The 25324-nt window shown below is 36.0% G+C and overlaps 5 pseudogenes across 5 annotated transcripts; 2 read left to right on the plus strand and 3 right to left on the minus strand.

Moving 5' to 3' along the window:
* Positions 1-189: 189 nt before the first annotated feature.
* Positions 190-1935, plus strand: AT3G42083 (annotated as a pseudogene; the record flags this gene model as incomplete). The annotated part of the gene is made up of 3 exons: positions 190-486; positions 629-953; positions 1046-1935.
* Positions 1936-5450: 3515 nt separating this feature from the next.
* Positions 5451-10470, minus strand: AT3G42086 (annotated as a pseudogene; the record flags this gene model as incomplete). Its single annotated transcript has 1 exon — positions 5451-10470.
* Positions 10471-12452: 1982 nt separating this feature from the next.
* On the plus strand, positions 12453-12930 carry AT3G42090 (annotated as a pseudogene; the record flags this gene model as incomplete). The annotated part of the gene is made up of 2 exons: positions 12453-12527; positions 12892-12930.
* A 459-nt stretch (positions 12931-13389) lies between these two features.
* AT3G42100 lies at positions 13390-19509 on the minus strand (annotated as a pseudogene; the record flags this gene model as incomplete). The annotated part of the gene is made up of 10 exons: positions 13390-13967; positions 14063-15142; positions 15267-15940; positions 16021-16618; positions 16710-17659; positions 17763-18201; positions 18291-18686; positions 18769-18903; positions 19007-19144; positions 19239-19509.
* A 1006-nt stretch (positions 19510-20515) lies between these two features.
* On the minus strand, positions 20516-22937 carry AT3G42110 (annotated as a pseudogene; the record flags this gene model as incomplete). Its single annotated transcript has 11 exons — positions 20516-20631; positions 20723-20804; positions 20890-21102; positions 21192-21315; positions 21387-21580; positions 21677-21806; positions 21900-21984; positions 22061-22185; positions 22273-22310; positions 22528-22626; positions 22797-22937.
* Positions 22938-25324: the final 2387 nt, after the last annotated feature.

Raw genomic sequence — 25324 nt, forward strand, 5'->3', positions numbered from 1 at the left:
ACTCCTCAAGAATTTGTTCTCACCATCACCATACCTCACCAAAGTTACTCGATCATTCGCAATTCCATCCTCAAATTTTCGACCGGTTTTTAAGCTCAAATTCCATCACCAAAAACCGAATCCTTTCCACTTTGATACCTCTTGGAGAGTTGTTTTTGATCACTTTGTTGAAGCTCACCACCAAACTCCATGGATTCAAGAAGAAATAGTTCATCTCGGGCTAGAAGATCCTCTATTGATAACGAAGAGGTTGCAGCAATTGACATGAGTGGTATGACTGATCGCCAAATTCACCAAGCTCGCCGTGCTCAAAGGTCTAGCTCGATTAAAGGTGGAAGTTCAAGTCGTTCAACCATGCAGAGAGAAGAAGTAGCAAGAGGCAAGAGGATTGTTGAGGCTGAGGAAGAACACCATGAAGAGGTAGTCTTTGAAGAAGCGGTTTCTGAGGAAGAGGTTGAGATCATTGGGGATGATACACCAGCCCCTGTTGGGAAAAGAAACCGGCCAAGAAGGAAGAGAGAGCCAATCCCAAGCGAGTATTATCAATACTTGAAGGAATTGAAGTTTGAGGGAATTAACTAGATACCCTCATAAGGAAACAATACAAGAGCTTGGTATTCGTGGGGAGGTGGAATACTTAATGGAGTTGGCCAATCTTGCAACGTTCATGAGCTGCCAATTTGGGGGATTTAAAGAGGAGAGCTGCCAACTCCTTGCAACCCTCAAAGTCCATTTTCATGTTGACGATTCGGAGAAAGAAGAAAGAGGAGGTCTCGGTTACATTACCTTTAAGGTTAAGGGTGTCGAGTATGCGCTGGATATCAGCCACCTTGATACTATTTTTGGGTTTCCAAGCGGAGAGAGTATCCACCAAGACTATGACCAAGACGAGCTACTCTCTCTTTGGACAACAATCGCTGGTCCAATGCCCTACTCGCCTGCCAAGAGCAAGAGTTTTTAATTCAAAGTCTCGTGATTAGATACCTCTACCAATGCATCGCCAACACCCTTTTTCCAAAGAAGACTACCAGATTTGTTGATGAAGGAGAGCTATGTATGATTGATCAAGCTTTATTCTTCATTCTGAGAGAGACCAAGGATGAGAGGAAGATGGCGGGTGATAGAGGAGACACTTCGTTGGCTGTTGTTCTTTTGGACCACCTATTGAGCTATAGAGAGTATGCTGCAACCATCCATCGCTCATGGATTCGCGGAAGTCTTTGTGTTGGTGGTATCTTAACACCAATCCTAGGAGCTGCGGGGATACACTTGGGAACCCCTGACGTGTACCCCAAGTTCCTCGACCTTGACTATCTCAAGGGAAAGGATTATCTTGACAAGACGACTCCAGCAGATCACTGCATCTTCAAGTTCAAACATCCGGATCTTGGACCTTCTTTGTTATCCCTACCTTGCGAGAACCGAACTTCAGTTAAGACAAGGCGCAACATCAACTTCATGCCATCTTCCTCTGTCCTGAACATCGACATCGGAGGAGCTAGAGAAGATGAACAAGAGTATACTCAAGCTGACTATGAGCACCAAGAGTATTATCCTGTTGAGTTTGAGCAACAAGTCGAATTCGAGCAACATAGCGAACAACCAGAGCAAGAGACCAATGAATTCGAGCAAGCTCACTATGAAGAAGATGCTGATCAAGGAGGAGATGAGATAGCTGAAGTTCACAAGAATCTCGGTGTGCTTGAAGAGCTTGGGAATCTTCACAGCAAAACAATGAAAGGTTTCAAGAAGAAGATGAGAACCATGAAGAAGTCGCTGAAGAGTATGGCTGCTCAAATCAAAGACTTCCAGAGCAAGCCAAGGCCCCCGTCTCCCACCCTCGAAGTAAGAAGAAGCGTTCCACAAATTCTGCTGCAAGAAGAGCTAACACGATCGATCAACCCCGAGCTTCATCATTTGAGTCTCGGGAAATGATCTCCGAGTTGAGAGAGCCGAGGAGTAGGCAGAGAAGAGCATCCACACGCTCGACCAACTACTCGACCGGACAGGACGAGCAAAACCTTCCCGCCTCAATATCAGTCCCTGCTTATACTCAAGAGAGTATGGACGATTTCGTATCCGTCTACTTCACCTGACCGCTGAGGTAACACCACCACCACCATTGTTTATACCATAACTTTTTATTTTTCATTTGTGTGTTCTTTGTTTTGGTCTTGAATTCTCTCTAGATTTTTATTACACAAGGGACTGTGTAATTTAAGTTTGGGGGAGGGTTCAAGACATGTTTGACATTGTGTTCTCTTTTCTTATTTCAAATTTTGCATCATTTAAGACATAGAAAAAAACTATAAAAATTTGAAATTTTTTCAGAAAATGACTTCACAAAAACAGTTAAGCATCATGTAGATTGTATTTCATTTTAGGATTGTATATAGAGTGCTTGCATTTAGGATTGCTCATTTGCATAGGGGATAATGATGATTTCACACCGTTAAGCATGTTTTGATTCGGTGAAGTAAGTTCAATGCCCAGGTTGTTAGTTTTCTGTTGCATAACCGACTGTTTCTCTGAAGTAAGACTGCACCCTGCTTTGAATTTACAACTTGACTATACTGCTTTGATTCGAAACTCGCTAATCTGATGCCATTCCCTATCTATTAGAACCTGAAATGAATTTGCAATTATCATGTCTATGCATTGTTTGTGAACTCATGGCTACCATATACATACTTGGATTATCTTATTCACTTCACCACCCTTTGTTAATCCAAGTAGCTGACTCTCACTTTTAGAGCAGTTTCTCATACCCTGAGCCTAACCTTATTTCAAGCCAAAGATCATTTGTGTGTGATTGTGAGATCTTTTTCCGATTGAGCTTGGTATAACGTGTTAGGTATGAGCCGACAAGAGCAGTCTTTCATGTTGATAGGACTAGGTGGAGACTTGTATTTGGAATTGGGATTGTGTATGGAATGAATGGGAAAGAGAATGAGCATGAAAAGAAAAGAAAAAAGAGTGTAAGAGTTTAGAGTTCTTAAGGGGGATACAAAAGAAAGTGTTAGTCTAGTAAATTGTTTGGAATTCAAAGAAAGTTAGGCATTATAATTCAAAGAAAGGGTAACACGCCCTCTATGCTAAGATTAGAAGAAAAGCCTTAAGTTTGTCAAAGTTTAAAACCAAACCCGCTAGATTCTTGAATCGTTTTAAAGAAGCAAAAAATGATAGAATCAGAAAAAAGGGTAGAGTTAGGACACCTAAGGGACTGGGATTATCTTCTTAGCTATCACACTATATATCATTGGGTAGATGGGAGTCTGTTCTTGTATGTGTCCGTTGGTTTTTACCTTTAGCATTGTACTAAAGCTCAATCTTTTCTATGAGAGTCCCCTATTACTCAACCATGTCATTAGAGGAACCATTTTTGTCTCTTAGCCTAAGCCCGAAACCAAATGAGTTCATAACCATTGTATTGCTTGATCCAATGTTCGTGCTTAATAAACGTTAAAGGGAATTGGTTGATGTGAATGCTTGAATAGATTAAAGCAGTTGTTAGGTTGCATTGTGACGAGTATGGCTAAAGTTTTTAAGTAAGGATCCATCACCTTGCAACCTAGAATTAGCTACCTTGGACATTGATCTCAACCGCTCTATATGCATGCTTCGGTTTTTAAATTTCCACCTTCAAACCTCTGCTTCAACTTAAGATTTTTTGTTTGCTTGAGAGCAAGCAAGAGATAAGTTTGGGGGAGTTGATAACACCGTATTTTACTCATTTTAGGCATGTATTTATCATCATTTAGCTTAGTGATCACTCATTGTATCATATCATTTTGCATCACATTTAGCTTATTTTGCACACTTAGACATTTAGGATCATCTTGCGTACATATGACATGTTTTGGTATGTTTTCAGGTGCAGAAGGAGCTTACAAGGAATCTACTCGACCCTCTACTCTATCAAACTAGGAGAGAAGCAGCAAGGCAATTCAATCGACCCCTTCACTTGATATAGCCAGCTATAGACGAGGCAGCAGACTCTACTCGACCTCCTACTCGATCCTCTACTCGACCAGTTACTCGATCAAGGGCAACCTACTCTACAAGACTTGTTGATCGTTCAAAGCGTCCCCAGATCCTCCTCATTCCCCACTCAACCAGACATTTGAGCATACGAATAGCAGAGGAAGAAGCAACTACTCGACCAATTGATCACTCGGAGCATGGAGGCAAAGGCACAGACTTTGCAGCACCCTCTTTACTCGATCCCCAAGATCGAGCATCCATCCAAACCACCTCAAGTCTCTTTTCTTCTAGTGAATCTAGGATTTTTGGGATTTTAGTATAAATATGCTCTTTGGGATTTGTCCAAAGGACCAAGCTTTTATTCTGTAGTTTTTCTTTGTGTGTTTAGAATCTTGAAACCTTAATTACTCTTAATCTATTTCGTTTTTTCATTTAGTTCTTGAGCAAAGTTGTTTATCTTGTTTAGATCTACATTTTGATATGATTTCAGTAATTTCTGGGTTTGTGTTCTTAGTTATGTTGCTTGAGTAGTGATTAGGGTTCTTGAGGATGGATTAGATTAGGGTAATCTCTAGGTTAGTCAGGTGGTTAAGATTAGGTTAGATCCCTTCTGGATTCGTTGGCCCCTATGCGGTTTTCGCTGGCTAATGTGGGAATTCGACCATAGGTATCCAGCGTCCAAAAGACGTTCAAATGGATGCATGATCTACGAATTCCAGAGATTTGTAGATTCTATTCGAAGAGATTGGATGTTTAGACTGCTTAATGACTTTGGTAGATTGTTGCTTAAACCCTGCTCTGCTATGTTTCATCAATGAGAGTTAAGATTAGGAAGTGGTAGAGTTATGAGGGTCTCTGTCACGAGAGTGGATTGACCCGGTTTTTGAATCTATCGTCTAGGGTATGTGCCTTTCGCCTATTAGCCACCTGATGAACCCTAGAGTTGCCCTTATCAATGAAACCATCCATGGAACTTCTATTATTCTCAGAGTTATTTGTATTCACCCCTTGATTCACTACAAAAATATGGAGCATTTGTAGCGCCCGAAAAACGCTATTTAATTATACTATAGCGTTATTAGAAGCGCTCTATCATCGTCCGTCATAATATGTCGGAGACATATTGTAGCGCTTTTTTGTTCCGCTATCATTATTTAATAGCGATTAGTTTCTGATATAAATAACTATTATACATAGCATATTTAATTTGCTACATATAATTAGACAATAGCATTTAGTTAATTGCAATATTTATATATTAAGGCATTTTTAATTATGCAATATTTCTTCAATTATTTCCAGTTCATAAATTAATTTTTAATCCCAAATTCAGAAAGAAATTCATATTATTTAGATATCATAAATTCAAAATTTAGAAAGAAATTCATATTATATAAAATTCAAGATCCCAAATTACATTTCAATGTCAAAGTACTTAACAAAAAAAACCCATATAATGTTTACACAAACATGATTTTATCACTAGGCCAAGCCACAATACTACCTACTGCATCGGCAATGGTTTGAATTTCAGAGTTTGGTCTCCATACAACAACATCTTTAATCTTTGAAACTTCTACACATACCTTGCTCGCATTTGGACCTAGGGGCATATGGTGGACTGTGTCTGAACGGTTAGAGGTACATACTCTTCCTTGTGCAACTCTTTCTCTTCCGTTCTTGTAATCTAACATGATGTATTTCTTCTTGGCAGATTTGCTGGTGGTAGCAGTACTGTTACTTAAGCTCTACAAGATTCAAAAACAATACCAAGCATTCATGCAGAAATAATACCAAGCATTCAAGCAGAAATAATACTTAAGTGATTTTATAGGCTGTAAGTTAAAGTGCAGAAATTTACCAGTGGTGGTGATGGTCTTTTATCTGCTGATGCTGTTTCATACCGTGGAGGAGATGAATTCACATATTTTATACTATGAAGTGGCCATGCAATGTTCTCATTTAGTACATCTCCCATCACAAACTTTCCTGGACTTGGTCTCCACAAATATGCGGCTTTGTTAAACACTTTCTCAACCTTAACAATTCCAGCAGAAGGACCAAGAGGCATATTGTTCACAAGTTCTAGTTGGTCTGTTGAACACAACCGACCCTCACCAACCACAGAATCAGCCATATTCCAATCAATTATGATGATTTTAACGGCTGATGAATCTTTAGCCTAAGGCATGATGCATAAATAATAAGTGACTAGAGTCAGTGTTTAGGTTCAGCTAGATAATTGACAAGTGATGAGAAAAAGATATTACCAAAGATCCTGCAGTCTGATTCTCAGAAGGTGATGATACATCAATGTCTAGAATGATCTTATCGAAAGGCCAGACAATCTTGTTCCCTAAAGCTTCACCTAGTGTGAAAACTGATGGTGTAGGCCTTCACAAAGAAGCTGTGGCGTCTGACACTGACTTCACAACAACAGCCGCAGCATTACGTCCAAGTGGAATCCGTCCAATCTTGTTCATTTGTTCAGTAGAACAGAATTCTCCTTCACCTACAACAACATCATCATCTGATCACCAATCAAGTAACCGACATCGAACTTCTGCACTAACATTACTAGCCTCAGACTTAGAAACCTCTTCCACATGTTCCTGACAAAAACAATGGAATTAGTAACATATAACATTCAATTTTGCTTAATAGCACAAGTGTATTCAGTTAGATAATTTACCTTTTTGGCATCTAAGCCACTAACTACATTTTGCAAGTCCTCAAGCTTTGTGAGGAAATCAGCTTGTGTAGCTTCAAGCTTCTCCACACGTGAATCTCTAGCTAACATGAATGCTAACTTAGTTGCAGTGACTCCTCTGCCCATACCTTTAAGTCTTCCAGGCTTGTCTTTACCTAATACTTGACTCACAGCATCTTCTTTAAGATCGGTGAATGATGATGAGTCCATTTCACTATCAATAGATTTGATTTTTTCCTGAAACAGAATGTAATGACAATAAGTACTAGCAAAACAAAAAAAGAAAGCAAGTGAATGATTGTCTTACAATCGTCTCTGCAAATTCAGGGTTGACAGATCTCCCATCTAAGTGTGTATGACCTGCTATCCAAGTCTTGCTTCTTGTCACCAATTTAGGGTTGGAACTTTTTTTTTTCTACAAAACAGATAGTGATTAGTTGATGGTAACCAATTTACACAAGCTTAATTGATTACAGAGTAGACATATACTATACCATCTCATGGGCTAGGCGAATCATTCCTTTGCGGCAGGTGGTGTGTGGAATCTGTGCCTTCCTCAACATCCTGTACTTGTCACTTATTTCTTGCAAAAGCAACTTCCATTAAAACAAATCATCTTCTAAAGATATTCAAATGTCAATTTAATAACAATAATACACAACCTTGAAGGCAGTGGTCTTCTTGTTCTTCACCCAAGCATTCCAAGCCGTCACAGATTGTATGTTACTTGGTTTCAGCGAAAGCAAATCCGTCTTGCTCTTCACTGCACGCACTTTCGTTGTGAGCTTCGACTTAGAAGACCTCCACACATAACCCATCGGCTTAAAAACAACATCCTTTTGCCAATTTTCTTTCAAATTGAACCTCCCCTACACATTGAAAACACATAGTTAAACACAATCATGCAATGATTAAACTCAGCAAATGAGACTGATATACCTGAATCTCTTCCCAGAGTGTGTCCCTAGTCTCATCAGGTAAGTGCCTCCAGTCATGAACCAAAACAGGTACATGCTCTCTCACAAGAGGACCAAAGAAAGATGAAAGTGTGACTGATCCTGAACCTACATATTCACCCAGAGAAGTAAATTCAACTTCTAGCTTCTCGTCAGGTTGCTTTGCTATTTTACGCATCCTAGTTGGTTCCCGTGTCTTCCTTTTCTTGGTTGCGAATTGGTGGCTTTGAGTTGATTCAGTGGACAGAATCTCAGTTCCCTCTTCTTCAGTTCCAGCTTCCTCTACAGCCATTTCTTCTTCAATTCCTTCTTCTTCAGGTGGTTGGTGATCTTCTTCAGCTGGTTCAGCTGGTTGGATTTCTTCATCAGCTACTTGTTCAGTCTCTTCCTCTTGTGCAGCCAAGTCTGAACCAAGAACATCAGCTACTTGTTCAGTCTCTTCCTCCTTTGAAGATGGGCTATGGCTGCTTTCTCTGCCAGAGTTTTCTTGCTTTTTCTATGTTTCTTTAATCCAACAGTAGAACTCAACTCTATCCCTTGCACACGCTTACTGCGGCGAGGTTGGTTCTCCTGTTGTAAAGTAGACATTCTTTACCTGAAACACACCAAACTAATTAATACTATCTAACACAAAAAATCAGAAACTCCCATTAACCAACACACAAAGACTCCATTAACCAACACAGAAACTCCCATTAACCAACACGCAAAGACTCCTATAACGAACTAAAAGCAAAAAGACATTGACATCAAAAGAATCTCGTAAGGACCTGTTACTAAATGTTTACTAAGGATTGGTTTATTTCAGAATCACGTAATGTTATATAGATTCTAATAATAATAATTTAAATAAAAAAATAGATATAAACTTGAAAACGCTTCATGAACAGATTTATCGACTAGCTCTGCAAACGCAACCGGAATAAGTCGTTGCATCAAAACATGACAATCATGACTTTTCATTCCTCTTAACTTTCCTCCAGATAGATCAACACAGTTAGATAGACTTGATGAATATCCATCAGAGAATTTGACATCATTGTCGAGTCATTGCAAAAAAGTTGATTTTGCATCGGCTTGTAATCTGAATTTAGGGATTGGAGCTTTGCCCTCAGCTGTTAAGTGTAGATCTTTTCGAGTACAATACTCTTTTAAATCAAGACGTGATCTGATGTTATCTTTTGTCTTCCCCTACACATTAAGTAAAGTATATGTGCATCACATCAAGATTGTGTCGAAGCATAAGATTTTTCCAATAAGGTAGCTCCCATAAGATGCTTTGCTTATGCCAGTTGTGAGTTTTGCCGTATCCTCGTAATCGCCCATGGTTTCCTCCACACACAACTGTTTTCGGACAACATTCAACTTCTTTCAAGAACTTTTCACCTGTACGCAAATCAGGTGGATTGTCGTTCACAACTCTTCCTCTTTTAAATTTTTTTGTGTTCCGTCGATAGTAGTGATCTGTTGGTAAAGAACACTAATGTCAAACCAACTTGTTTTTCTACCATTCTTTAACTGAAATGCCTTCGTCTGATCCATACAATAAGGACATGCCAACCTACCATGCGTTGTCCACCCAGAAAGCATAGCGTACGCAAGAAAGTCATTTATTGTCCACATAAGTACTGCTCGTAAGAGAAAGTTTTGCTTGGTAGATATATCGTAAGCGTTAACACCATTAAACCACAAATCTTTCAACTCTTCTATCAATGGCTGAAGAAAAACATCAAGACTTCTCTTCGGATGATTTGGACCAGGAACCAGAATTGTTAAAAACATCAATTCTTGTTTCATGCATATCTAGTGGCAGATTATACGGAGTCGAGATTACCGGCCATAGTGAATAGTTATGTCCAGACATTCCAAATGGACTAAACCCGTCCGTACATAACCCAAGGTAAACATTTCTAGGCTAAGATGCAAAATCAGAGTATACCTCATTAAAATGTTTCCATGCTTCTCCATCAGAAGGATGACATATTTCTCCATCAATCATCGTACGTTTTGCATGCCATTTGATATCTTTTGCTGTATTTTCAGATTGATATAATCTTTTCAACCTATCAGATACCGGTAAATAAAACATCTGCCGGAGTGGGACTTTTTATTTACTAGGCCTTTGAGTAGGGCGAAATCTATCTTTTTTACAGAACTGTAAGTGCTCTCCGTTTGCAGTATCTTTCCAAAATATCATGCAATTGTCTTGACTAACATCGATTTTCTGATAAGGTAAAACCAGAGACCGCATTAGCTTCTTGATTTCCAAAGCATTATTACCTTCTGGCAAATATTCTTTCATAATCTCACAAATCGAGTCCATACAATTCTGTGGCAAATTATAATCAGTCTTCAAACTCATGAATCGAGCAGCTAAAGAGAATTGTGAAAGTCCTTCTTTACATCCATCATAAATTGGATGTTTTGCAGCCTCCAAAATATCATAAAACTTTTTTGCATCAGCATTAGGTTCTTCGTCCATGTTTTGATCAAATCCTGACTCTGTAAAATCAAACGCATCTAAAACTATTGTCACATAAGGATTCGCTGACTCCGTTAATTAGACATAAAACCTCTATTATATTAATGCCTCGACACAGTCTCCTCTGGTAGTAAAGGTTTTCCATTCTCGCATTTGATACATGGACAAAAAAGTTTCCCGGTTTCGAGATATGAAAGTTGATTCTTAGTTAATCTCATAAAAATTTTCAATCCTTGGCAAAATTCTTTTGATGGTACATTAGTTCCGCGATCAACTCTTTGATACATCCACCTTCTTGTAGCATAAATATCATTATTCGACGACATTAATTTTGATTTGAGATAAAAAAAAAAATGTATATTAGGATCGTAATCAAATTTTATACCAATTAATTAGTATTAAAATAAAATAAAATAGTAAAACGTGTGTAAAGTTGATCCTATCTACGGCACAATATAGTTTCTAGAAGTTATCTCTGCCCTTTATCGCTTACAACCAACTTGATAGTGATTTTTGGATTTTTTGTACTACAATATCTTGTTCTAGAAGCACAAAACAAAAGAAAACTAGAAAACTACTGTTTCGAATGTTTTAATCACAATTGACCACGGATCACAAAACAAAATAAAGATTACTTGTATGAAAAGAAACTTACTTCCCTTGTGAAATTTGTTTCCTGTTCGTTACACTCTCGATCTTTAGCTAATAGCTATAGTCTATTGATCTCTTTGCTTTTGTTTATAAATCTAGATATAATATCTTATTATATAAAGTATGGTTTTCAAAGTTACTAATTCATAGGATCGTGCCACGTGTCAAGTCAAACGATCAGATGTTTACATGTGTCATTCAAAATTTAATTTTTTATTCTCTTAAAAAAATAGAAAATCTTAAAAAGTAAACAAATTTACATATACTAATTTATATGTCTATATATTTATAAACAATTAACATTTATTCAATAAAAGGAAAATTATCAAATTTGTTTTTACATGTGTTATTGGTCATTTAAATGTAGCACATATTAATTTACATTTACTAATTTATATGTCTATACTAGATTTTGACCCTCGGTACACCGCAGGGATAGTTTTTTTACCAAATTTATATATTGATGATTTTTTGTATAGTTGAATCATATGTTTTGTAATTGAGTTTAATTGTATAATATGTGATTTAAGCATGTTACGTGGGATTGCGGTTGAAAGTTTTAGTTTATTAACGGAATATTATAAAACGTTTTTGTGTAGAATATAAATATCTTTCTACTCGGGATGTTGACGAAATTGGGATGTTGAAGAGTAGTGTATATATGTTGTTTTAATGATTTTTTTTATAAAATATATGTTAAGGTCTTTTGGATTGAATTTTCGAATGTTGTGAGTTTGTTTTTAAAAAAGTGATTTTTTTAAAAAAATGTGGCAAATTAAAAAACTTTAGTAAACACTATAGTTCAAAAAGTTTTATTTAAATTCCAGAGAAGATAGATATTTTAAAAGAAACAAATTTCGGATTTTAAGCCCAAATCAAATTAGTATTCCTAAGCCCAACAATAAGACAACACCTATTTTGTTTTTGCTTATAAAAGATATTCTGTTTTGGGCTGGAATCAGGCCAAATATGCCCAGCAGTTAATTATTTGGCCCAAACAGAGACAAAATCCCTTATCTTCCTGAAATATGTTGTCTTTACGACTGAAGGATTCTCATCTGACATCCCGAACAATCCGCTCTCTTCTCCGTTACAATTAGATAATTCCGACAGTTTCTTCCATTGGAATAAGCTTCTCTTGATGGAAAAACCTGCAAGTATATTTATACAAAACAAACGCTCTTCATCATCGTACTCTTGTAGATTCAAGCAACCCTCCTTCTCCCCCTTCAGCTGCACGAAGCCCTCCTCCTAAATCAGGTTAATATGAACATCACTGCGTTATTTGATTTGTTTGTATAAGATGCTGCTTTGATTATGTAATTGTGTTTTGTATCTGTTTTTTCAGTGAACCGTGTTCCTTTTTATGATTTTCTTAAGCAATCTCTTTTCATAGATTAGTGGTTTGGTTTGCATTGGTCGCTCTTCTGCTTAATCTATCGCAACCAATAGCAAAGTAAGAGGAACAGAAATTCAACGGACTCTGACACTGCATCACACTTCCGATGCGCATGTAACTAAAATAAGCTTAAGTTAATTAAACTTCTACGCCCGTGAAAACTTTGTCTTCAGATTGCTAATGTTCAAAGCATAGACTTATTTTGTGTATTTTTTTTTCTAATAGTAACAGCCACAGAAATTCTTTTCTCATGATTCTGCTTCGCAGGAAATGGAGCCAAAAATGATTGAAATTGTCACTGACTCAAAGTCAATAGCGCAAGCAATGGTGGATGCAGCTATGAAGGTATTTATAATATATCTAGAGACTTCAGAGTCTTCTAAATACATAGACGCCAAAGTCATACAACTCAAATATCTTTTGTTTAAAATATCTTCCCTTTGAATTGTTTCTCATATGTTATTATGTCTCTTCTCATCCATCACGAAATTGTGAATATGGAATCCAAAGTCAAGTCAGATGCTCACGTCTTTCAAGTTTGGTTGTTGGTTGTTGAATTTGCTCACGTCTTTCTTTACATATATCAACTAATCTCGCTTGTTCACTATTTTCTTTGTGATTCAATCCTAATCTCTATAAGGTTTAATATTGATATGCATTTCAGGATATATGTTTATGTAAGGATATGGTTTGTTTTTGGATATTGCAGCAAGAAGAGGAGATGGTTATTTCAAGCAACGCAAGATGATTGATGATGGCTATTGCAAGAAATCGCAATCATGTTTTATCATGTACTTTGGTTAGTATGCATACACAATCTATGTAGCTACATTTAGATTAATAGGTGAAACTTAGGAAAAGTAATTGTATTGCATTGCCTATGAATCAATCAGATTTCTGTTTAATCAAAATACTAAAGCTGAAAAAGAAATGATAAGATGTTTACTTGAAATGGGAGTAGTGATTAAACTTGCATTGAAATAAAAATAGACGTTAATGAAAATAGAATGAAACGGTGGTTCTGTGAATTGGTTCGTTTGAAGTTGAGTTCCACAAAAATACCTGCATTTTAAATTAGAAAAGTAATAGAGATATAAGTTTTTATGTGATTGTGATTCAAACCGTAATTGAAACTATTATATATAAATTTGATAATGAGAAGTTGACTTACCCAAGTCTACGGTCACATAGATGGAGTAACTTTTACTCAAACTATGTTTTGGAAAACCTCCTTGAAAACAACGTTTGTTGTTTGTTTTTGCATGTTTCCGTCTTTGTCTAGTATTAGGATTTTCAAACCTTTTTTGGAGGTAACCCTGGACAAAGCAACATAGAGTTGGCCATGGGAGAATACAGGTTTAGGCAAGTAGAGTCCAACTTGCTCGAGTGATTGACCCTGACTCTTATTGATGGTCATAGCAAAAGCAACTGACAGTGGAAATTGCCTTCTGCGCATCTTGAATGGCAGCTTTGTATCTGAAGGTGTAAGGTTAATTAGAGGAATCAACACGATGTCACCAATTCTATCTCGAGTTATTACTTTGGCTTGAACAACTTGTTTGGCAAGTTGTGTAATCTGTAGCCTAGTCCCATTACAAAGGCCTCCTTTTGGATCAAGATTCCTAAGCAACATAACAGGAGCACCAACCTTCAACCGTAAAGCGTGGTGAGGCATACCTGTCAGCTGTATACTGTTCAAAAAATCTGGAGTAATTACAGGATTGGCGAGTGAGTCCGAATCTGTTGGGTCAATGCTATCAGCACTTAAATAGATCCGTTCTTCACCTACAAAAAAACAAAAGCAACGTGTAATAAGCATAAACCGTTAAAGTTTTCAATTAGTTTAAACCGTAAAAATCTAAGGTAGTTGGCTGACTTACTTTTCAAATGTTCCAGCATATACTGGTTTATAGTATTGACGTCTTCATTGGTTGGTGCTAAAATAGCTCTCCTTTGGAAAAACTTAGGATCATTTATCATATGCAGTTCTGACGGATCCCCATAAATTTCCTTACTGATAGCTTCTATTGGGTTTCCTGCTTCTTTAATCAACAATTCCTCTGGAATATCAATAAGTGCCTCTCCATCATTAGGCTCATTAATCCTACCATCACCGACAGCCAATAACCAATCAGAAAACTGTTGTATCTCTTTAGCTTCCTCGCTACTTAAACCGCCTGATAGGAGTCGCATGTTCTTTGTTAATTTCAGAACCTTGCAGTGGTCCCAAAGGTATGAGGCATTGAGTGAAGACATCACAATTTCTACTCTCCCTGCACCATTAATAACCGGAAGTACTTGTCTAAAATCACCGCCAAAAACAACTACCTTTCCACCAAAAACTTTGTTGTCTTTGTTATTGAGTATATCGTAGAAGCTTTTATCTAAAGACTCAAAACAGAATTTGCTCATCATTGGCGCTTCATCCCAAATAATAAGAGATGCTTCTTTAATCAAATTAGCAAGATCAGATTTTGGTGTGATCTTGCAAACAGAAAACTCGTCAGGATTTAGTGGGATAGCAAACCTTGAATGTGCTGTCCGTCCACCTTCTAACAACAAAGACGCAATGCCGCTGGAGGCTACATTAAGCACAATCTGTCCTCTAGATCTAACAGCAGCTGCTAATGTCTTCCAGATAAAAGTTTTTCCAGTTCCTCCAAAACCATAAATAAAAAAAACACCTCCCAAATCATTGAAAACAGCACCGGTTATCTCATCATATATGCCTCTCTGCTCCGTATTTAGCATTTGAAACCACTCATCATGCTTTTCTTTCAAGTTAGAATCTATGTTATATCTCAGCTCATCAACAACTAAACGGTTGGAGTTATCAATACCTTCTCTAGAAGGCTGTGGAAAATCCTGAATTTCTTTGAGTGTTGCACCGTTACGTAACATAATCTTCTCAATTTCTTGCAGAGTGTAGTTCCTAATTTCAGCCAGTGTAAGTTTCAGATCTGCACGTGTTTATTAATAATAAATAGAAAAACTTTGTTAGGTTTTGAAACAAAGGAATAATGATTTACGTTTTCACGTTCATCTAGTATAATGAATCACGTTTTGCTTATTTTAAAATATTACCTGGATTCTTAAAGTCTTCTCTTTTCTTGTTCTCAATATCCTCTGCCAAAAGGTGCCATGTTTCTGACCATACGTGCTCGGGTCTTGCGAGAGAATCTGATAGAAGCAACATAGCAAAAAAATTTCTCAAGTAATCTCCAAAACAGAACTGACTGGCTTCATGTAGACCATCTATATAAACTTGATCATCATCCAGAATTCCTCTTGCAAAACATGCTTCTTTGAATGATGGATATACGACACCATTAAATGTCTTGATGTCATCATAACTCATAGGCCCTTTGACTATGTTGAGAAGCACTCGAAGATAGTATTCAACTTCCATTTTCCTACACACGTAGTTAATACGACCCAAAGAAAATCCTCTAATTCTCTTAACCCACTGCTTATTCTTTCCATCCCAAGTAAAATAGGCAGGGATTTGAGAATATAGAAGTTCTCTAGCACGTTTACCATTTTTTCCAACATCATTATTCTTATTCAAAGTCAACCAAGCCATGAACATTGAATCTTCATTGCTTATACGTTCGAGGACATCTTCAATATCAGCATCTGGTTTGGCATAAACAGGTTGCTTCCCTTCATCATGGAAAGATAGTCTTTGAACTGCTGTAGATCGATCCTGAAGTGGAAATTTGTAAATCCTCCAAACAGCTTCCGACGCGGATACGTACCTAAACATAATAAAATTAAGTTTAAATATCGCATATTAACAATGCCAATCTATGAAATGGGTGACGGTTTAAACAATTACCTGCAGTCAAACCAATCTTTGATCTCATCCTTTTTTTTCTCAGTAGAATTTGGAGGTTCTCCAGAGGTCGCATTCTCTGTTGTTTTGTCCTGGTTGACTGGCTCTACAATAAATACAACACGATCTGCTCCTTTGTTGATATACTTAAATAAGTATTTGATAGAACCACTCTGGTTACACCATTCCACGTTGATATGAGCTTGATATCGAAGTGACAGCTTCTTATTATAAGGGACAACATAACCATTATCACATTTAAAACCACCCTTCTCAATATAGTCTTCTGTCATCCTCCTTCGATAGATGGGATAACCATCCTTACCAACTTTGGTAATATCCTGATGTTTCTTTGGGTATTGTTTAGAACATTTACCTTCAACCATACATGGGGAATTCATATTTGCAGCACCACATGGACCATGAATCATTGAATTCTTGATTACTTCATAAAGCTCGGGTTCTTTATCTTTATCTGGGATCTCTGCAGAAATAATCTTATCGATATCATCAGCTGTTGGAAGCTTACTTTTAGCATCCATGAATAACAGGATATGAGCATGGGGTAATCCTCTTTTCTGAAATTCAACGGTATGCATAGCTGGTTTGAAACAAAATGAAAAACAATTAGACTAATTCATGAATTACTTAAAACGTTTATTAAGTATAAAGTGAAGTAGAATAAATCTTACAGGCAACTGTCTTTCCCAGCATTTTCCCATCTGTCAAATCTTTCATTAGAGAATCAAGCTTGATTTTGAATATCCTTGCAACAATATCAGGTCTATCATCAACAGAAAGACCTCTTGCTTGGCAATGTCTAGTTATCTCAGGCCACTTTGGATTACATGTAAAGGTTATGAAAAGGTCAGGGAAACCGTAATGCTTGCAGATGGCCATTGCATCATAGTAGTTCTGGACCATATAGCGTGGTCCTCCAGTGAGGGAAGATGGAATTAAAACCTGGTTACCTTCTTCATTCATAGAGGTAGTTCCAGCTTCAGAGGCCTTTTTCAAACTGTTGTAGTTCTCACATCGTAGCTTTGATTGTTTAAACTTGATATAAGAAAGCCGGTTAGATTCAATAGTTGTATAAGCATCACAGAGAAATTGTTGAAATAACCTCTTTGAGCGTGTCAAGGTTTTACACTCATTTGGTCTCTCTTGTATCCTGAAAGCAAACCATTGACGCATACTTATACACTTTTTCTTTTTCTTCTTGGCTGAATTGGGCAAGCATTTCTCTATACCAGGAGTGTAACCATCTTCGCCATAGCACAAAATAAGAGGATATTGCAATGCCAAGTAGGAGATATGAATCTGACTTATCCGTGTTAGATGACCTGTAGTCTTTTCTTCAAGGACTATATCTCGGTCGAACATCGATGGCTGAAAACCTCCAGGTATTAAAGCGGCAACCTCAGATGATGTAGGCATACTGTATGTCCTCCTATCAACACCCTTTCGATCTGCAACAATCCGCATGTGAAACGGTTCATCATTATCATCTTGAATTCTCTCTCTAGCTTGTCTGAATTTGTCAACATAAGGGTTGACTTTGTTTAGCATTTCAATGAGGGCTTCAATAACTTCTTTCTTTAGCTTCTGTTTTGCTGGTGTATTCCGACGACCTTTTCCCTTGCTACAAAATACAGAAAACGTGAAGGTTGTTGTTAAACCATGTTATTGTTTTGAGCTGCTGCAGGGAAAATAAAATATATAAAATAGTAGACGAAAATGATTACTTGATGACAGTAGCTCTGTTATCAACTTCGTTTTCTGTATCAACTATGTAAAGTTGTGAATACTTAGCATAATCACCCGGATTAGGCTTCAAGCTGCCAATCAAATGGTAGTTTCCTCCTTGTAGTCTAAACATGTTTGGTCCTTTACCTTTTGGCATAGAGTTATCAACTCTTCCACCAAGTGAAGTCATTGCAAAAATCATATTGTAGATTCGGATATTTTCTCTGAAATTTCTGCTTAGCGCATCATCACCGGTAAGAAGGTTGTTTATAAGCGCAGGCGAATCTTTAAGAAGTGGTAACTTAACATTTCCTTTTCCACAACACAGTGTAAACGTAGGAGATTTGTTTTGCTGCTTCTTATTTATACGCTCAGCAAACCACATCAACGCCCCACAGTAGTTGCACTTGTATGTTGCATCACCATGATCAAGGTAAGCTTTACATGTAAATAGAAAATCATTAGGAAACCCATAGTAACTCTTAAATATTATACATACTTCTTGTAATGTAAAGACCGCATTATACCTGATTTTGTTGCAGTCTCAGCCGAATTGGTTGTATCTTTATTCAATCGTGGCCTTCCTCTTTTCTTTGGCTGCGGCAAATTCGGGTTTGCTGCTGCTTTTGCAGCCGTTTTCTTAAGAGTAGCAATGAATTTTTCATGTTCTGCACATTTGGCGATATGAGGCGTTGTAGGTTCTGTCGGGTTTGCATTGTTCTGGCAGATGTCAGATGATGGGTCAGCAACTGGAATAGAAATAGTAGATTCATCATCAGTATCATCTTCAGTTGGACTGAGATAGTAGTGTTGATCCTCATCTGTTGCATTGGTTGATGAACTATCATAGTTGAAATCAGGCATGGATTCATCATCAGACATTTCACAATGAAAGTCATTATTGATGGTGGCCGAACTTTGACCTAATAATTCAAAACAGAATGTGTAAAGATTAGATGACTAACATTGTGTGATTAGACATTATAAATTGCACTTCATAGGTACCTTGAGTAATAGGAGAGTGGAAGGCATTTTCAAAGTCATTTTGGAGATTTTTCCTTGGGAATCTGTCTTTTTCTGTCTGCAAAGTAGTCTGTTTGTGAAAGAACATGCAAGAAGTAGTACTTTCGTTTTGGCTCGCTTGAAAACAAAGATTGCCATAATTGTGTTAGACTTTTGTTTAAACATTGATATTTAGGTTTTGTCATTGTATCTTAATTAAAAATCTGTTCAAAACACTAACCTTTTCCTTTTCCAGTTGCAGACGAAAGCCCCATGGAGGGAAGGTTGGTCATGTCTTTAAATACAACAGCTTGAGATTGCTTCATATGTCTGGAGTTTGCTTGGACCATTGAAGCAAGTCCAGAAACAACAGTGGACCCTAACATTTGGTACCGCGAATGATTAATTCACTCTTCTAACTAAGAGAACCAATGCAATTAGTTAAATTCCCAAAAACAGAAATAAGCGTTTACCTATATTTGTTGAGTGAGTTTTTTTTGCAGAATAGGATTGTTGATTGTTAGATGGTGTCAAGAAGCTGCCAACAGAGCTATACCCAAGGTTTGTAATATCTTTAAAAACTCTAGAGAATGCTGAAGTAAGAGGAACTGTTGCATTAGTATCCGCGGTAGTACTGTGAGTTATTTGACTTTGTGGTGTTTCAATGCTCTGAAAACGGGTCCTCTTTGATGGATTAGAATCAATATTTGTTTCAGGAGAAGAAGAATCTTGTTTGTTTTTCATGGCTGACTTCCAATGAAAACAATGATTTTGCGTTTAATGAGTATGGCGTCTGCTAGAGATAAAGTGTGTTTTTTTTTTGCGAAAACCTAAAATCAATTAAGCCATGATTTTAGGCGATTTTATAGTTCCACATATATAGAATTCGGATTCACCTATAGCTTGATTTTATTTTTATATTTTTTATGGTGGCTATAGACATTTAAGCATCTTTTTATTTTTGCAGCCCAATTTTAAAATCTGTCGTACCGTGATTAGTTGGCTACATCTGGACAAATTATTGTTTCCAAGTTATGTCTTATGATTGTTTCATAAACCCACGATAGTCTTTGGGTTATCACCTTTAAGTAACTTTGATCTGCCATAATCAAGTCTTTGGTTTTATAAAATGATGGATGAGTATAAGATGTAAAAGGTAGGACGTAATCATGTGCCATTTTTTTGTTTATGTATAACTGTGAAATCTTAAAAGCAAAATCAAGTCTGATTATGTATAAGACGTAATCATGTGCCATAAGTCAATTTTTTATTATGTTCTTCATACTAATATTTTTTTTGTTCTCAGGAACAGAACGAATTAGGAGATGAAGTATCCAGGCTACAATGTGAGCTTTTATAACTGCTGTAGTATAATTACTTACATCAGGTACAATTTCCAGCCCAATAATACAGTCCTTTAATTGAAATTAGAATTACTGTAATGTGATCAATATTAGTGATTTGAATTTAAAGGTGGTCTAACTTTCTGTTGTAACCAAATAGAAATAGTTATATAGGGTAACAATAGGCACTTGGATTGTAAGTAGAACAAAACAATTTGGAAGAATAGAAAACTTTATTAAGGCACAAATCGCATGAAATAGATGTCCATGTTAAGAGAACTTATTGTAGAAATAGAAAATTTAGAAAAACAAAAACCAAAAAAAAAGGGTCTAACATGATGATCCTAAATTGGGAAGGAGAATCAAAGTGAAGCACTTTGAATTTATTTGTAAAAGATAGTGAGTGATCACTCCTTCTTCTCAACTTTGACCCTCACAACCACATTCTTCTTTTCATACTGATTGCTGCTCCTCAAACTTGGATCTCCATCCTTAACGCTAGGATCTCCAAGTTGTGCGTGTTCTGAAGTGGGGCCGAATTCTGGGTTTGACTTTTCCAAGTCAATAAGGTTTAATGCATATCTTCTTAGAGGTGGAAGATTCATCAGCAGTACCATCCGGGTTTGCGTAAATACGCTTGGAAGAAGGAGTACCGAAGTCAGATGTGTCGTGGCTATTCTCTAACATGAGTTGTGGCTGTGGAAAAAAATCGTTTACCATATTAGTTTCTAATTGTAAATACACGGGCTACAAAGTTTGAGTTAATCTTTGATTTAAAAACCTGATCAGCTGACTCAATAGAGGCAGGATTCACAATATCAGCAGAATATTCAAGAAGCTGTTCCTCTAGTAGTCCACCTTTGCAAAGAACTTTCCAAACTTTGTAGACTTCCTTTCCATCTGATATGTGTTCTTTTTCAACCCACACCAAGAAGAGAAACGTCTTTCCAATCAAGTTTTTAACTGGCTCTGGCAAATTCTCAGGGTCCACAACCTAATTACAAAGAACACATATTACAATCAGTATTGGATCTATCCCTTTTCTACCGTTTCTGTGTGTGTTAATATACAGAGAGAACATACCTCATCGAGTGATCCGTCGAGAACAGATGTGGCTGACTCGCCAGTGAGTTCAGAGCAAATTGAATCAAATAAGAGAAACTTTGCCTCGCCGGTATTGTCCATAACATTAGCGTAAAGCATATACCTGTCCCAGAATTTTACAGAAAATTTAGAATGAAATAGTTTAACTAAGTCCATTATAATTACTCTTATTACCTTGGGATGACATTAGTGACCACAGTTTTGCAAGTGTCACACCAAAATCTTGGTTTTTTCCCTTTGTTATTCACACCATGGACTCCAGCATGGATGTGGTTCACTTTTTTGTTGCAAGTCTTACAACTAATGTAATACCATGCCCAATCCGTATCAATGGCATAAATAGTACACAAAACCCTAGCCTTTCCAATCTACAAAAGCAGAAAACGTTTTTGACAGATATTAAAGAGGTGATCTATATCGTAAAAACAAAGATGTTTATTTGCTAGAGGTGATATGAATACAACCTCGATTGAACACTTCAAGTCAGAAATTGAATTCCTCAGATAATCAAGCCAGTCAACATCTTTGTTTACAACCATTTCCCACCTTGGCTGCCTTTCGCGGGAGATGAGGCTTAGGCCATCAGAGGGCAGGCTGTAAAATACAATTCTAGTAAGCACGAACACATTTTCTTATAGGATTCCATTTGTAAAGTTGCTGAAAAACTTAAAATCAAACGTCACTTACGCTTGTTGGAAGAAAACCGCTTCAGAGGAAGGCGGATTGACATGCACTTGAGTAACATCAAAGGAATTTGATAGAGTCCTTACACCTAGTATAATATAGAAGTATCTTAATAACAATTCATTTAGATATAAGAGAGGAAGCCGAGAATGAATTAGATATACCTTTATAAGATTTGATTTTCACAAATCTGAGAATGCAAATCACCATTCCACGATTAGAGTCTTGACATGCCCTAAATATCTGTTCAGCAAATGTACCCCACAAAGTACAGCCAATCCTCTCATCACTGTAAAACAAAAAAATTGATTAGTGAGATATATAATTAAAATTGATTTGTGAGATTAGTAGAAAAGTCAAACGTCCAGAAACTTACGTTTCATCATGAAGTTCAAACTCAATTTTGGTCGTTGGCTGCTTCTAAGTTCTGCAGCTCTCCAATAGAAACAATCTGACCAATGACATCTATAAAAGAAAAAGGTGTTAGTTTAATACAAATGGAATATCGACAGTGAATATTTATTAATATTAGCTTTTTTAATAAATGTTTACCAACTAATATGTATGGATTAAACTCTCCATTTTGGATTTTCTGAAATTTTGCCAGTGATAGAAACATAGAATCAGATACAGGATCAGATCCCATCACAGTGGTTCCGTTAGTAAAAGTCATCTTGTAAAGATGATTCGTTGGCCAGAATTGACCGCCAGCATAGTTGAGAGTAAAAATCTCAACAAAAACCCACTGCCCAACAGTTAGCTTATTAACATGCTTTGACACCAAGTCTGTCCGAATGGTGGCGTGGATTTTTTTGTTCTGAAATGTAGATTAATTTTCATTCAATTACAACATATGAAGTAGACTATGTAAAAAGCAAATAAAAAGTTAATATAGATAACCTGTTCATCAGAGAAAATGAGCTCAAGGGTTTCACCAGTCTTTTGTGTATATTGTTTCCAGGAATGAAGAACTTTGACTTGAACTCTCCATGCTGTGGTGTAGGGGCGGACGTCTTTGAGGTAGGCAAAGGTGGCAGCCATTTCGTGAGGATGTTTTTTTGTGGTTGCTTTAAGTGGCAGATGGTAAGGTGAGTGATTCCCACGGATTGGTGTTGGTTCTTTATATAGTGGTTCGCAAAGAAGGTTAAGATTGTGTTTGAGGAGAAAAATATGGGAGGGATTTTCGTGTGATTAGCTTATTTTAAGGTATGATGATATATCGGACTTATCCTTATTATATTTTGCAATAATTTCCTTCCGAAACGCTAGGGAAAAGATTCGGAATAGTAGGATGATCATAATTAAGTATTCGGCGAGTTACATTATCATTTAAATTAAGTGAATAGATATGGAATATTTGGTTTAGCTTTTCCAAATTTTAAGGGATTGTATGTAGATATATTTTGGTTTAAACGAATATGTAAGGAATGTTTTATTGTGTGTTTTGCATATTCTTAGGGATTTGATAAATAAAAGTGGTATAGACGTTACATATATTACGCTTGATTTCTTTGGAATAAAATGGTTCCCACAAATAATGTAGGCGTTGGGCCCTTTTTTTTTGTAAACCCAATATCATTTCGGATGGCCCAACAGATTGATCTGATATTAATAACATGTAATAAAAGGGAAGGGTTAAAATCACCGGAAATTTCGTACGCATATACTTGGTAAACAAATTATTGATGGAAAAAAAAAACAATTAATAAATCCAGTGGCAGCCACCGTAAATAAATCCCAACTCCAGGATTTATTTCACAAAGTGGCTGCAAAAATGTATATATAGATATTTATAAACAATTAACATTTATTCAACAAAAGGAAAATTATCAAATTTGTTTTTTACATGTGTTATTGGTCATTTAAATGTAGCACATATTATTTTCTTAAAAATATAATTTAGTATGGATAACAATACTAATTAAAAAGACCATTGAAGTTTAAAATAGTAATATAATTTTCTAATCATTATTTTAGTTGGATAAAATTATATTTGTCAATGTAATACAATGTTTTTATTCGTTAAATCAAAACACAAAATATTAATAAACTTATAAGAATAAAATTTTGAATACTTATGTTTTATTCTAAGAATTTTAACTCATCGTATGATGGAGCGTTTTGCATCTTTTGATGTGATACTATACCTATGTTTTATTTTAAGAATTTTCACTCATGTAATCATAAGTGAAAATAGAATATTTTGAAAAAAAATAGCTTAGCTTATAGGATTTAACTTTTCAATTATTTTTAATAAGAATATTTTTATTTATTAATTTTAACTCATTTAATATTAATTTGCATGATATAAAATTAACTTACGAGATTACCGCATATATAAAAAATATATTTTCAACAATGTTTGGTTTTAAATATTTTGTGGATTTCTGTTTTTTTAATTAATTATTAGCCCTAAGCGTTTTGGTATTCGAGTCAGGTTCAGGTCGGCTATTTTGGGTTTGGGTTTAGAAGTTTAGGACCCGTTTGGGTAATTTAAGATTTCAGGTCGGGTTCGGTTCGGGTTAGGATTCGAGTTTATTTATATATTAAAATATCAAATTTTGTGTGCAAATCTATTAAATTACTTGAAAATTTCAAAATATTTCCAAAACAACACGAGTAGTTTTGCTTGAATATATCTAAAAAAAACAAAAATAACTAAAATATCCAAAAAAATCCTAATATTTTCTATATATAAGTATAAATATAACTAATATATACTTAAATTTGAGATATGTTTGGATACCTATTCGGGTTCGGGTTCGGGTTTTTGGGGTTTTGATGTTTAGAACCGCTCGGGTCTTTGAAAATTTTGGGTTCAGGTTCGGGTCGGTTCTTAGGGTTGGGGTATTATGCCTAGGCCTATTAGTTATGTTTTGTTAATTTTTAATTATTTTTAATACTAACTAGGATATAGATTTGATATGTCATAAATATTACTTTGATATGAAAATGTTATCACTCAATATGAAGTGTGTAAAATTTAAATCGAGTTTATTATGATGACATAAATAGTTAAACTGTATTACAAAATTGAATGTGTATGATATAATTTTATTTTTTCTTTTTCTTTTCTAGATATTAAATTACATATAGAATGATGATCGGTTACTTTTTAGAATTCAAATATCATTGATAAGATTGAGTGTGTATAATTAAAATAGAATGGATAAGACTAAAAGTTTGTTTAAACCAATAATTATTAAATTATATATCAAGAAAAATATATTGATTATTATACAAGATTCTATCGATAAAATTTGATTTTTGTATCTTAGACCCGCCTAAATAGGCGGGCCTTATCTAGTATATATATATATACATAATCAGTATAATTCCCATTCATATCAGCAATAAAAAAAACTTCAGAAATATTCCTTACTAGTATTTAGCCCGTACTACGTATATTTTTCTTCGTTTGAAAACGT

Source organism: Arabidopsis thaliana, chromosome 3 (genome assembly GCF_000001735.4).
Source record: "Arabidopsis thaliana chromosome 3, partial sequence".
NCBI lineage: Eukaryota > Viridiplantae > Streptophyta > Magnoliopsida > Brassicales > Brassicaceae > Arabidopsis > Arabidopsis thaliana.